Source organism: Hordeum vulgare, chromosome 7H (assembly GCF_904849725.1).
Source record: "Hordeum vulgare subsp. vulgare chromosome 7H, MorexV3_pseudomolecules_assembly, whole genome shotgun sequence".
In the NCBI taxonomy this organism is placed as follows: domain Eukaryota; kingdom Viridiplantae; phylum Streptophyta; class Magnoliopsida; order Poales; family Poaceae; genus Hordeum; species Hordeum vulgare.
The window spans coordinates 55,539,459-55,554,093 of record NC_058524.1 but is presented as its reverse complement, the minus strand read 5'-3'; positions in this window follow the sequence as shown (position 1 = coordinate 55,554,093).

The following is a 14,635-nucleotide window of genomic DNA, read 5'->3' as shown; positions in this document are numbered from 1 at the left end:
TCGAGCAATTGATAGAACCGCGCAAAGTCATGACGATATCTAAGGCAATGATCATACATATAGGCATCACGTCCGAGACAAGTAGACCGATATCGTCTGCATCTACTACTATTACTCCACACATCGACCGCTATCCAGCATGCATCTAGTGTATTGAGTGCATGACGAACAGAGTAACGCCTTAAGCAAGATGACATGATGTAGAGGGATAAACTCAAACGAATGATGTAAGCCCCATCTTTTTACCCTTGATGGAAACAACACGATGCGTGCCTCGCTACCCCTTCTATCACCGGGTGAGGTCACCGCATGGTATGAACCCAAAACCAAGCACTTCTCCCATTGCAATAATCATAGATCAAGTTGGCCAAACAAAACCCACAACTCGAAGAGAATTACAAGGATATGAAATCATGCATATAAGAGATCAGAAGAAACTCAAATAAGATTCATAGATAATCTGATCATAAATCCACAATTCATCGGATCTCGACAAACACACCGCAAAAGAGGATTACATCGGATAGACCTCCATGAAGATCATGGAGAACTTTGTATTGAAGATCCAAGAGAGAGAAGAAGCCATCTAGCTACTAGCTATGGACCCGAAGTACTATGGTGACCTACTCACGCATCATCGGAGAGGCAATGGTGTTGATGAAGAAGCCCTCCGTATCCGAATACCCCCTCCGGCAGGGCACCAGAACGTGCCCCAGATGGGATCTTGCGGAGTCAAAAGCTTGCAGCGGCGGAAAAGTATTTTCGTGGATTTCTCTCGCAGTTTTGGATTTTTCAGGAATTTATAGGCGAAAGAGGTAGGGGAGACGAGCCACAGGGGGCTGACAAGCCTGCTAGGCACGGGCCCCCCTGGCCGCGCCTAGGGGGCATGTGAGGTCCCCTCGTGGCCTCTACCTTGGTTCTCAAGTCCCTCGCGTATCTTCTGTTCCGGAAAACATCTTTTCGGAAGTTTTATTCCGTTTGGACACCGTTTAAAATCCTCCTCTGAAAAGGGTAAAAAACATGGAAAAAACAGGAACTGGCACTTGGCACTGAGTTAATAAGTTAGTCCCAAAAAAGATATAAAAGGCATACAAAACATCCAAAGTTTGACAAGATAATAGCATGGAACCATTAAAAATTATAGATACGTTGGAGACGTATCAAGCATCCCCAAGCTTAACTCCTGCTCGTCCTCGAGTAGGGAAGTGATAACGACTGAATTTTTGATTTGGAATGCTACTTAGCATAGTTGTCCTTTGTAACTTCTTTCATGTGACATGAATGTTCAGATCCGTAAGATTCAAAACAATAGTTTGCTCTTGACATCAAACAATAATACTTTAAGCAAACTAGAAAGGTAATCATGAACTTTCGAAATAACAAGGCCAAAGAAAGTTATCCCTACAAAATCATATAGTCTGGATATCCTCCATCATCCCCACACAACTAATTTAAATCATGCACAACCCCGGTATTGGCCAAGTAATTGTTTTCGCACTCTTACTTTCTCAAACCTTTTTCAACTCTCACGCAATACATGAGCGTGATCCATGGATATAGCACTATGGTGGAATAGAGTGTGGTGGAAGTTGTGAGACAAAAAGGAGGAGATGGTCACATTGACTCGGCGTATCAAAGGGCTATGGAGATGCCCATTAATAGATATCAATGTGACTGAGTAGGGATTGCCATACAAAGGATGCACTAGAGCTATAAGTATGTGAAAGCTCAAAAGGAGAACTAGTGGGTGTGCATCCAACTTGCTTGCTCACGAAGACCTAGGGCAATTTTGAGGAAGCCCATCATTGGAATATACAAGCCAAGTTATATAATAAAGATTCCCACAAGCATATGATGGTGACAAAAATATAGGCTCTCAATCATGAAGAACATGGTGGTATTATGAAGCACAAGTGTGGAAAGAGATAGTAGCATTGTCCCTTCTCTCTTTTTCTCTCTCTTTTTTTGATTGGGCTCTTTGGCCTCTCTTTTTTCTCTTTTTTTATTGTGGGCAACTTTGGGCTCTTTTTTTTCCTCACATGGGACAATGCTTTAATAATGATGATCATCACACTTTTATTTACTCACAGCTCAAAGCTTAGAATGATGATGACTCTATAGGAAATGCCTCCGGCAGAGTACCGGGATATGCAACGATCTAGCTTGGCTATGACGTTGAAACATCTTGCTAGCTATCTTACGATCATGCAATGGCAATATGAGAGTGACGGCACAAGTCATGAGATGGAGCGGTGGGAGTTGCATGGCAATATATCTCGGAATGGCTATGAGAATGCCATAGTAGGTAGGTATGGTGGCTGTTTTGAGGAAGGCATATGGTGGGTTTGTGCACCGGCGAAAATTGCGCGGTACTAGAGAGGCTAGCAATGGTGGAAGGTGAAACTGCATCTATACCATGGACTCACATTAGTCATGAAGAACTCACATACTTGTTGCGAAAGTTCTTATTAGTAATCGAAACAAAGTGCTAAACGCATACTCCTAGGGGAAGGGTTGGTAGGTGTTAACCATCCGCGATCCCGACCGCTACACAAAGGATGACAATCAATATATCAATTATGCTCTGACTTCCAAACATAGCGGTTCACCATACGTGCATGTTACGGGAATCACTAATTTCAACACAAGTATTTCTAGATTCACAACACCCAACTAACATAACTCTTAATATTACCAAATCGACGTCTCAAAACTAATTGAGAGGAATCAAACTTCTCTTTCTACTCAATGCACATGAAGATGGAAGTTTTATTGTATCCTCTTTGGGTACCTATCACCTTTGGGACTACTTTCATAGCACAAGCCAACTACCAAGTTACGCACCGCCGTGCTCTAAAAGATCTAAGTGAAACACAAAGAGCAAAATTGTCTAGCTCAAAAGATATAAGTGAAGCACAATGGAATTCTAGAAATTTCACGATGAGTGCATGTCTCTCTAAAAAGGTGTGCAGAAAGGATGATTGTGACACAACAAAAAGAAAAGACTCCTACGGTACAAGACACTCCAAGCAAAACGCATATCATGTCGTGAATAAAAATATAGCTCCAAGTATTGTTACCGACGAATTGAACACGAAAGAGGGGATGCCTTCCCGGAGCATCCCCAAGCTTAGGATTTTTGGTGTCCTTAAATTTGGCTTGGGCCAAGCTTGAGATCCTTCCACTCTTTATCCCTTTGTCCATGAGAACATCACCCAAAACTTGAAAACTTCACAACACAAAACTTAAACAGAAACTCGTGATATCATTAGCACAAGAAAACAAACTACCACCTCTTTAGGTACTGTAGAAATCTTGATTTATATTTATATTGGTGTTAGATTAGTGTATTCTCACTTTTCCATGGCTAGTACCCCCCGATACTATCCATAGTTTAATCAAATCAAACAACCAACACAACCAAAACAGAATCTGTCAAAAACAGGCCAGTCTGTAGCAATCTGTATACTTTGTATACTTATGGTACCTCAAACATTCTGAAAAATTACGACAACCTGGACAAAAGGCATATCAACCAGAAGCAAAAATAATCAACTCAAAAGCTCTTTCTGAATAAAAATGAAAAATAATTTCTTGAGCAAAAAGTTTCTGTCTTTTTCGAGCAGGATCAAACAACCATCACCAAAACTAGTCATAAAGGTTTTGCTTGGCTCAAACACAAAAAGAAACACAAAAAACACAATCGTAACAGAATTTTGATGGTGTGGACGCAACAAAACAGAAAGAAACGGATAAATTCATTGGGTTTCCTCCCAACAAGCGCTATTGTTTAACGCCCTTAGCTAGGCATAAGGCGGTAGAATCACGTATCGTCGTCTTTGGTGCTCAAACCATAAGTAGCCCTCATCATGGATTCATAAGGCAATCTTGTTTTCTTTATAGGAAAATGCTCCATTCCCTTCTTTAAAGGAAATTGAAATATAATATTCCCTTCCTTCATATCGATGATAGCACCAATAGTCCTTAGCAAAGGTCTACCAACAATGATAGGGTATGTAGGATTGCAATCAATATCAAGCACAATGAAATCCACGGGTACATAGTTCCTATTTGCAATAATAAGAACATCATTGATCCTTCCCCTGGGTTTCTTGACAGTAGAATCCGCAAGAAGAAAATTAAGAGAACACTCATCAATCTCATTAAAGCCCAGAACATCACATAAAGACTTTGGAATCGCGGAAACACTAGCACCCAAATCACACAAAGCATTGCATTCATAGTTTTTGATTTTGATTTTGATAGTAGGTTTCCACTCATCATGAAGCTTTCTAGGTATATAAACTTCCAACTCAAGTTTCTCTTCAAGAGATTTTATCATAGCTTCGACGATATGATCGGTAAAGGCCTTGTTTTGGCTATAAGCGTGTGGAGAGTTTAGCATGGATTGCATCAAGGAAATGCATTCAATCAAGGAGCTACTATCATAATTGAATTCCTTGAAATCCAAAGTAGTAGTTTCATTACTACTCAAAGTTTTGATATCTTCTACTCCACTTTCAATGCTTTTAGCATGAAGATTGATAGACTCCGAATCATTGGGGCATTTTTCAACCAAAGTGGATTCATATCCAGCCCCATCATCTTTATGTTTGACACAAAAAAACAAAGATTCATTGGGAGTCACACCAAGCACTTTAAGATCTTCGTGATTCTTATCACGAGAACACGCCTTTTTAAGCCATTCATGCCTAGCACGAATTTGGGCGGTTCTTTCTTTGCTCTCACTCATGGAAACACGCATAGCTTTCAAAGTTTCATCTATATTGATCTTGGGAGGAGCACATCTAACTTTCAAAGCATCAATATCACTAGACATTCTATCAACGCTCCTAGCCAAATCATCAATTTTGAGTAGTTTTTCCTCTATGGACGCATTGAAAATCTTTTGCGAGTTGATAAACTCTTTGATATTACTCTCTAGATCAGAGGGTAATTTATTGTAATTTCCATGAGTATTGTTGTAGGAGTTTCCAAAGTTATTAGAGGGATTACTAGGGAAAGGCCTAGGAACATAGTTTCCTCTAAAAGCATTGTTGTGGCCAAAATTATTCCTACCAACAAAATTAACGTCCAAGCTCGCATTGCTACTCTCAATCAAGGAAGACAAGGGCATGTCATTAGGATCTAAAGGAGAACTTCTACTAGCAACCAAATTCATTAACTCATCCATCTTAGCACTCAATGAGTTAATTTCTTCTATAGCGTGTACCTTCTTACCAGGAGGTGACCTTTCAGTGTGCCACTGAGAGTAGTTTGTCATGATGTTTCTAGGAGTTTTGTGGCTTCTCCTAATGTGATTTCCATGAACGTTCCACCTGAGGCGGAGTCCAAGAAATTTCTAGAAGCGAAATTCAAACCAGCGTAGAAGATTTGTATAATCATCCAAAGACTCAAGCCATGAGCGGGACAATTTCTAATCATCAACTTCATTCTCTCCCAAGATTGTGCAACGTGTTCGTGATCAAGTTACTTAAAATTCATGATATCATTACGGAGAGAGATAATCTTAGCCGGCGGAAAATAATTGGATATATAAGCATCTTTGCACTTGTTCCAAGAATCAATACTATTTTTGGGCAAAGACGAAAACCAAGTTTTTGCTCAATCTCGCAACGAGAACGAAAAAAGCTTCAATTTAATCACATCATTATCCACATCTTTCTTCTTTGCATATCGCAAAGCTCAATGAAGGTATTAAGATGGGATGAGACATCTTCACTAGGAAGGCAGGAGAATTGCTCTTTCATAACAAGATTCAGCAAAGCAGCATTGATTTCGTATGATTCCGCACTAGTGGCGGGAGCAATCGGAGTACTAATAAAATCATTATTATTAGTATTCGAGAAGTCACAAAGTTTGGTGTTTTCAGTCATGGTGATTTCAGCAAGCAAACAAGCACACAAGCGAACAGAAAGCAAGCGAGAGAAAAGGGCAAACGAAAAAGGCAAACGAAAAAGGCAAATATTTTTGTAAATTTTTGTTTTTCAAAAGTGGGGGAGAGGAAAACGAGAGGCAAAAAAGTAAATGCAAGAGATGAGTTTGCGACACTTACTTGGATGAGTTCTTGACTTGATACTCCCCGGAAACGGCGCCAGAAATCCCTCTGCTGCCTCTTGAGCTTGCGTTGGTTTTTTCCCTGAAGAGGAAAGGGTGATGCAGCATAGGAGCAGTAAGTATTTCCCTCAGTTTGAGAACCAAGGTATCAATACAGTAGGAGAATCCAGTCAAGTGTCCAGGGTACCTGCGCAAACACAAACGAGCTTGCACCCAACGCTATAAAGGGGTTGTCAATCCCTTCAAGATTGATTGCAAAGTGAGATCTGAAGGCGGAAAGTGCAACGAAGTAAAAGCGTAAGGCTGAAAATATGATGTGAAGTAGACCCGGGGGCCATAGTGTTCACTAGAGGCTTCTCTCAAAATAGCAAATATTACGGTGGGTGAACAAATTACTGTCGAGCAATTGATAGAACCGCGCAAAGTCATGACGATATCTAAGGCCACGATCATACATATAGGCATCACGTCCGAGACAAGTAGACCGATACTGTATGCATCTACTACTATTACTCCACACATCGACCGCTATCCAGCATGCATCTAGTGTATTGAGTTCATGACGAACAGAGTAACGCCTTAAGCAAGATGACATGATGTAGAGGGATAAACTCAAACCAATGATGTAAACCCCATTTTTTACCCTTGATGGCAACAATCTGATCATAAATCCACAATTCATCGGATCTCGACAAACACACCGCAAAAGAGGATTACATCGGATAGACCTCCATGAAGATCATGGAGAACTTTGTATTGAAGATCCAAGAGAGAGAAGAAGCCATCTAGCTACTAGCTACGGACCCGAAGGTCTATGGTGAACTACTCACGCATCATTGGAGAGGTCATGGTGTTGATGAAGAAGCCCTCCGTATCCGAATCCCCCCTCTGGCAGGGCACCAGAACGTGCTCCAGAGGGGATCTTGCGGAGACATAAGCTTGCGGCGGCGGAAAAGTATTTTCATGGATCTCTCTCGCAGTTTTGGATTTTTCAGGAATTTATACGCGGATGAGGTAGGGCAGACGAGCCACAGGGGGCCCACAAGCCTGCTAGGCGTGGGCCCCCCTGTCCGCGCCTAGGGGGCTTGTGGGGTCCCCTGGTGGCCTCTGCCTTGGTTCTCAAGTCCCCCGCGTATCTTTTTTTCCGGAAAAAATCTTTTCGGAAGTTTTATTCCGTTTGGACACCGTTTAAAATCCTTCTATGAAAAAAGTCAAAAACACGGAAAAAACAGGAACTGGCACTTGGCATTGAGTTAATAAGTTAGTCCCAAAAAAATACATAAAAAGCATACAAAACATCCGAAGTTTGAGAAGATAATAGCATGGAACCATCAAAAATATAGATACGTTGGAGACGTATCAGTCAAATGCACTGATGATCATGAGAAAGTCCTCTATGCATCTCACTGTCTCGGAGGCACGACCAGAGCTTGGTGGGATGGATTTCAGATCATGCGAGCAGGACAAGTCATCACTTGGGCAATGTTCAAGGAAGGATTCCGCGCTGCTCACATTCCTCCAGAATGATGACAATTAAGAAGCGTGAATTCCGAGCTTTAAGGAAAGGCAGTGGATCTATCACGGAGTATTTGCACCAGGGGATGTCAACACTGAGGCTGCTAAAGTGGAACGCTTTATGGAAGGACTGCAGCAGTCACTCCAGTATCAACTCGTTGGTTGTGAATGACGGACCTTTAGCGATCTGGTTAATTAGGCCCTTATGTTGGAGGATAAGCGTCGTGCAATGGACGACACCCGTAAGCGCAAGCTGATGGGTAGTGGAGGACCAAGTAATCCGAAGCCACGCCCATGGCAGTCAGCTCCAACAAGACCTAGTTATCAACAGTAGCACTACAAGTCTCAAACATTTTGCCAGAACTACTAGCCTCAACAGCAAGTCAACACCAAGCCAGTATTCAGCCCACCGAACAACAGTGGAGTCAAGACCAACCTTCGAGCACAAGTTACCTGTTTTGGATGTGGACAGACAGGGCACTATTCCAGGCAGTGTCCCAACAAGAAGCCCGACGCACCGCGCCCCAATGCGCCAAACCAAGGCCAAGGAGCACCAGGCAGGAACCAAGCTCCCCGCAACCAGCAGTATCACAGTAGGGGGCGGATCAATCATATCTCCACATAAGAGGCACGGGAAGACCCGGACTGCGTTCTGGGTACGTTCCTCGTCAACTCCACCCGAGCAAAAATATTGTTTGATTGTGGTGCTTCGCATTCTTTTGTTACACAAAGATTTGCGGAAAAATGGGGTTTGAAGCCTACTCTGCTTAACGGGAAAATGGCAATCCAAACCCCGGGAGCAGTGTTAAGGACCAACCTAGGGTGTAGGAAGGTCGGGATTGTTATCAATGGGATAAGCTTCTCAGCAGATCTCATCATCATTAAGTCGCAAGCCCTAGAAGTAATTATTGGCATGGATTGGTTGGCCAAACACTAGAGCATCTTGGAATGTGCCAACAGGGCTATTACCATGACAAGCGACCAAGGGGTCAAAGTCAAGTATGTCTCTGAGCCAGTAACCACTCGTGTACCGCAGGTTAACAGCTTGTCACGAGAAGAGCTGGACCAAGTGCCGATAGTCTGTGAGTACCCGGACGTCTTTCCTGATGAGCTACCACCGATGGCTCCCGACCATGACATCGAGTTCATCATTGAGCTCATGCCCGAATCAAGGCCTATCTATAAGAAGCCTTATAGGATGGGATCCGAAGAGCTGGCGGAGCTGAAGAAGCAGCTGGATGAACAACTCAGGAAAGGGTTCATTCGTCCGAGTGCATCACCTTGGGGATCACCTATTCTGTTCGTTTCTAAGAAGGATGGAACTATCAGACTTTGCGTCGATTATCATTCTCTCAATGAAGACATGATCAAGAACAAGTACCCACTCCCCAAGATTGAAGACTTGTTTGACTAGTTAAATGGAGCTAAGGTATTCTCCAAGATCGATCTCCGATCTGGATATTACCAACTGAAGATCCGATCTGAAGACATACCCAAGACTACCTTCGTGACCCGGTACGGTCTATACGAGTGCACTGTCATGTCTTTCGGGTTGACTAATGCCCCAGCTTACTTCATGTACCTCATGAACAAGGTCTTCATGGAATACCTGGATAAGTTTGTCATCGTATTTATTGATGACATATTAATCTTCTCCAAGTCCGAATAAGAGCATGAGCAACACTTGAGGTTAGTATTGGAAAAGCTTCGAGAGCACCAACTTTATGCCAAATTCAGCAAATGCTATTCTGGCTGAACGATGTTGGATTCTTGGGTCATACCATAACAGCAAGTGGATTGGCAGTCGATCCCTCCAAGATTACTACGGTAACCAACTCGGAGTCGCCAATCGATGTGAAGGAAGTCGGGAGCTTCCTCGGGCTCGCGGGATACTACTACAAGTTCGTAGAAGGATTCTTCCGCATCGCTCGACCCATGACTCGGCTCTTGAAGAAAGGCAAGAAGTTCGAATGGATGCCGGAGTGTGAAGCAAGCTTCCTGGAGTTGAAGAAGAGATTGAATACCACCCCGGTATTAGCTACTCCAGATATTAGCAAGGAGTTTGTGATATATTGTGATGCCTCCAGAACCGGGCTCGGTGGAGTCCTAATGCAAGAAGGTAGGGTCGTGGCATACCTGTCACGGCAACTGCGCCCGCATGAGCAGAATTATGCCACCGATGATCTCGAGTTGGCAGAAGTAGTGCATGCTCTAAAGACGTGGCGACATTATCTCCTAGGGAAGCGATGTGAAATATATACCGACCACAAAAGTCTGAAGTATATCTTCACTCAAAGAGAATTGAATATGAGGCAACGAAGATGGTTGGAGTTAATCAAAGACTACGACCTCAGCATTCAATATCACCCCGGCAAGGCCAATGTAGTGGCTGATGCCTTAAGCAGGAAGACCAGCACCTTGAACGTCATGCTCAAGGAAAGGCTACCCGCCTTATATGAGGAAATGGAGAACTTCGGGTTGGAGCTAGTGGAATCAGGATTCCTAGCTAACCTCAAAGTCAAACCAACGCTGGCTGGTGATATCAAGGCAGCCCAGAAGGGGCACAAGAGCAATGAAGGCATCAAGAAGAAGATCCAAGAAGGCAAGGCCCCAGAATTCTCAGTGGATGAACAAGGAGTAGTGTGGTTTGGGAAACGTTTATGCGTACCCAACAAGGCAGAACTCAAGGATTCGATCATGCAGGAAGCTCGTGATACACCCTACTCTATTCACCCCGGTGGTACCAAGATGCATCAAGATCTCCGAGAAAAATTCTGGTGGCATGGTATGAAGAGGGAAATAGCGTATTATGTTGCCAAGTGCGACGTGTGCCAATGAGTTAAGGCTGAGCATCAGCGACCTGCTAGACTGCTACAACCTCTCCAAGTGCCAGAATGGGCGTGGGACAAAGTAGACATGGACTTTGTTAACGGCTTACCGAGGTCTAACAGAGGCCATGACTCTATATGGGTCGTCGTCGACCATCTGACCAATGTGTCTCACTTCATTCTGGTCAGCACCACCTATGGGGGTGACAAGTTGGCTAGCCTCTATATTGAGCGTATTGTGAGCCTTCATGGAATTCCCAAGGAGACAGTATCTGACTGAGGCACGCAGTTCACCTCAAGATTCTGGAAGAAGTTACAAGAAGCCCTCGGAACCAAGCTCTCTTTCAGCACCGCTTTACACCCACAAACGGGCGGACAAACGGAACGAGTAAATCAGATACTCTAAGATATGCTCCGCGCTTGTGTTTTGGCACATGGTGCCAAATGGGAAGATTTCGCTGAGTTCTCATACAACACCAGCTACCAATCTAGTCTCCAGATGGCCCCATTTGAAGTGATGTATGGACGAAAGTGGCGCACCCCGCTCAACTGGTCCGAAACCGGTGAAGGGTTGATTTTCGGGCCGGAAGTTCTGCAAGAAGCAGAAGATAAGGTGCAGCTTGCTCGAGAAAACATAAAAGCAGCCAAGTCGCGGCAGAAGAGCTATGTGGATTCTCACCGCAGAGATGTGGAGTTCGTTCCGAGAGACCAAGTGTACCTCCGCCTCACACCTCTCAAGGGAACCAAGCATTTCCACGTTAAAGGGAAACTTGCTCCAAGGTTCATTGGACCTTTTAAGATCACGACAAGGCATGGAGAAGTTGCTTACCAGTTGGAGCTACCTCCGGAACTTTCGGGTGTGCACAACGTCTTCCACGTGTCACAACTTCGGAAGTGTCTTCAAGCGCCAAACCGTCCCGATCTTTACAAGGACATTGACCATCAAGCCATTGACCTTCAGCCAGATCTCACTTACCGCGAGAAGCCGATCCGCATCTTGGATGAAGCAAAGCGTTGCACCAGAAGCCGCACCATCGAGTATTTCAAGGTTCAGTGGAGCAACCACACCGAAGCAGAAGCATCATGGGAGCGTGAAGACTATCTCCGATCTGAGTTTCCGTACCTTTTTAGCACCTAGCTTAGGAATCTCGGGGACGAGATTCTTGTAAGGGGGATAGGTCTGTCACACCCTGTTTTCACTACCACTTTTTCTGTAATTCAAAATTCTGAGTTTATTAAAACTTTTTCAAAACTAATGTTCTGAGTGCCATGATTGTCATTGTATGCTTGTATGCTTGATCATGTGATATCACAAACCACATTTCTCATGACTTAATTATTTTCAAAACCCTTTTTATTATTTCTCGTTAAAGTAAAACCCTGCTTTGGGTTGCACTACAAGTCCTTGATGGCAAGAAGTGTTCTTACCCAAAGTTGGTGATCTGGTTCTAGCACCATTTTAGTGCACCAAAACCACAAAATAATTATTTTATGAATTGTTTTCTTAATTTATTTGCATGTCCATTTCTGAGGCCAGAAATGGTATTCCTATATGGAAAATACTTTTCTGCCTTAGAAAAATCTGAGAAAATTTGGAGATGATCAGAAGGACATATATTTTCCATACATAAGATTTTCAACTCCTATTTATATTATTATTATTTGAGTAAAACCCTGAAAACCCTTTCTGTCTGTTTTGACATTTTGAAATATTTCCAAAGGAAGTATTCTCAATAAATTCCTAGAAAATTCCAGTGGTATCCCTAAGACATATTTGGTGCCCATATAAAATTCCACCTTGATCCAAGGTGATTAAGGACACCAAATAGTTGCAGAACCCCTTCTGTCCAGAATGAAGTTAGAGCAACTCTACATAGCAAAGTTTGTCCAATGGAGTTGAAACTTTGCACGAGTGCCTAATACCTCAAATGAGGGATCCATACCAAAAATGGGATTTGTGGGACTTAATTTGCCCACACTCTCTTTGGAAGGAACAGTTCTAGTCATTTGGTGAAGATTTCAAGTTTACAAAGCTAAACTTGTCCAATGGAGCTCAAACTTGGTGAAGCCCCTTGTTTTAGCACCAAACCCAATCCTGTTAAGTTGCAGAGCCAGTGGTGGGCTGCAGCCACCCCAAACCACTGTCGAGCACCTTCTGACAGATGGGTAAAACCCCTTCTAACCTTAGCTAAACCCCAACCCTTTCTCCCAAACTCTCAGATTAGGTGGCCAGCATCAATGCCAAGCCCCACTCAACTGGCCCCTCTCTGGTTCAAAGTAGAAATGCCAAAAACCCCAATCTAAGCTTTAGCTCAAGGCTGACAGCACCTGTTTTCCTTGTCCCCCTTGACCAGCTGAAGCTCCCACGGGTCTCCAACGACTAGGCATCTCTAAGCCAGTGCCCACAACATGCTAGACACGTCCAAGGCACCCCAGAGCGCGACAGCATGTCGTGGCATGCCAAAGCTGCGCTCTGGGCGCGCTACATAGAACCACCGAGGTGGGGGCGACGCTCACGGCCAGTTCCAGCCTCCCCCGAAGTGTCTAACCTGAAAGGATCGATATGGTTGACTAGAGGGGGGTGAATAGGCAACGACCACTTTTTAATTTATCTTAGCAAGTTAGGGTTATCCACATAAAGGTTCTCTAAAATGACAACAAGGAGGTGAACCTATATGATGCTACCAACTAAAAGTACTAAGGCAAGTAAGAGATAGTCAACAAAAAGCATACACAATGTAAAGGTTAGAGATAACCGCAAGTGGAACCAATGAAGACGCGGATGTGTTACCAAAGTTCCTTCCCTTTGACAGGAAGTACGTCTCCGTTAGAGCAGTGTGGAGGCACAATGCTCCCCAATAAGCCACTAGGGCCACCGTATTCTCCTCACGCCCTCACACAATGCAAGGTACCGTGATTCCACTATAGGTGCCCTTGAAGGCGGCGACCGAACCTTTACAAACAAGGTTGGGGCAAACTCCACACAAAGCTTGGAGGCTCCCAACAAGACCACGGAGCTTCACCACAAAGGAATGTGGCTCCGAGATAACCTCAACCGTCTAGGGTGCTCAAACACCCAAGAGTAACAAGATCCGCAAGGGATTAGTGGGAGGAATCAATTTTATCTTCGTGGAAGTGTAGATCTAGGCCTTCTCTAATAATCCCTAGGAAATCAACAAGTTTGATTGGATAGGGAGAGAGATCGTGCACTTTTGAGCTTAGGGAGCAACAATGTAGCTTGGGAGGGTCAAAGGTAGGGTTCTAGAGCAAGAAGAACCCTTTATATAGTGGGGGGAAATCCAAACGTTTTCCCACTCACAGCCCGAGCCCAGCGGTACTACCGCTAGCACTCCAGCGGTACTACCGCTGGCTGCAGCGGTACTACCGTTGAGCCCATGGTAGTGCAGAGGCACTACCGAGCCAACCACCGCCAAGAAATTCTTCGCAAAAAGTCCGACGAAGTACACCCGCAAGGAAGGCGGTACTAAAGTCCTCGAGCGGTACTACCGCTGACCAGGGGCGGTACTACCGCCAGCACAGCGGTACTACCGCTAGCTCTAGCCGTACTACCGCTAGGCCCAACGGTACTACCGCTAGGGACAGCGGTACTACCGCCAGCTCTAGCGGTACTACCGCTAGGGACAACGGTACTACCGCTAGGAGACCTTTTTGCAAGATGAGATAAACCAGCGATGGGAACAGATCCAAAGTTGCAGGGAAACGAGATGGAGATAAAGTGTGTGCATGCAAAATTGATTCCACCCAAGCCTTTCCTCTACGGATCCCCTCTAAATAGTACGGTGTACCTACGACTCACAAACAAAGAGAATCATAGAGGACACCGTGCTTCTGTTCCACGGAGGGTGCCGAATCGTCTTGTGTCGTTGATATATATTATCTGAAAGCTTAATGCACACGATTAGTCCTTTAAGGTACTGTCATCAATCACCAAAATTAGTTAGGCACAAATATGCCCTAAGAATCTCCCCCTTTTTGGTGGGTTGATGACAATACCAGATTTGCACAGAAGAAAGCATGTGAACATAAAGATAAATGATAGAGATAATTGAAGAGCATATGACTCACAGCATATGATAGAAAATAAGTCTCACAATAAAACCAAGTCTCACATCACACGTAGCAAAGATAGCAAAACCGATCAAACCAAGTTCAAAGCAAACACGATAAAGATAAGCAAAGCTAAAGCAAAGCGC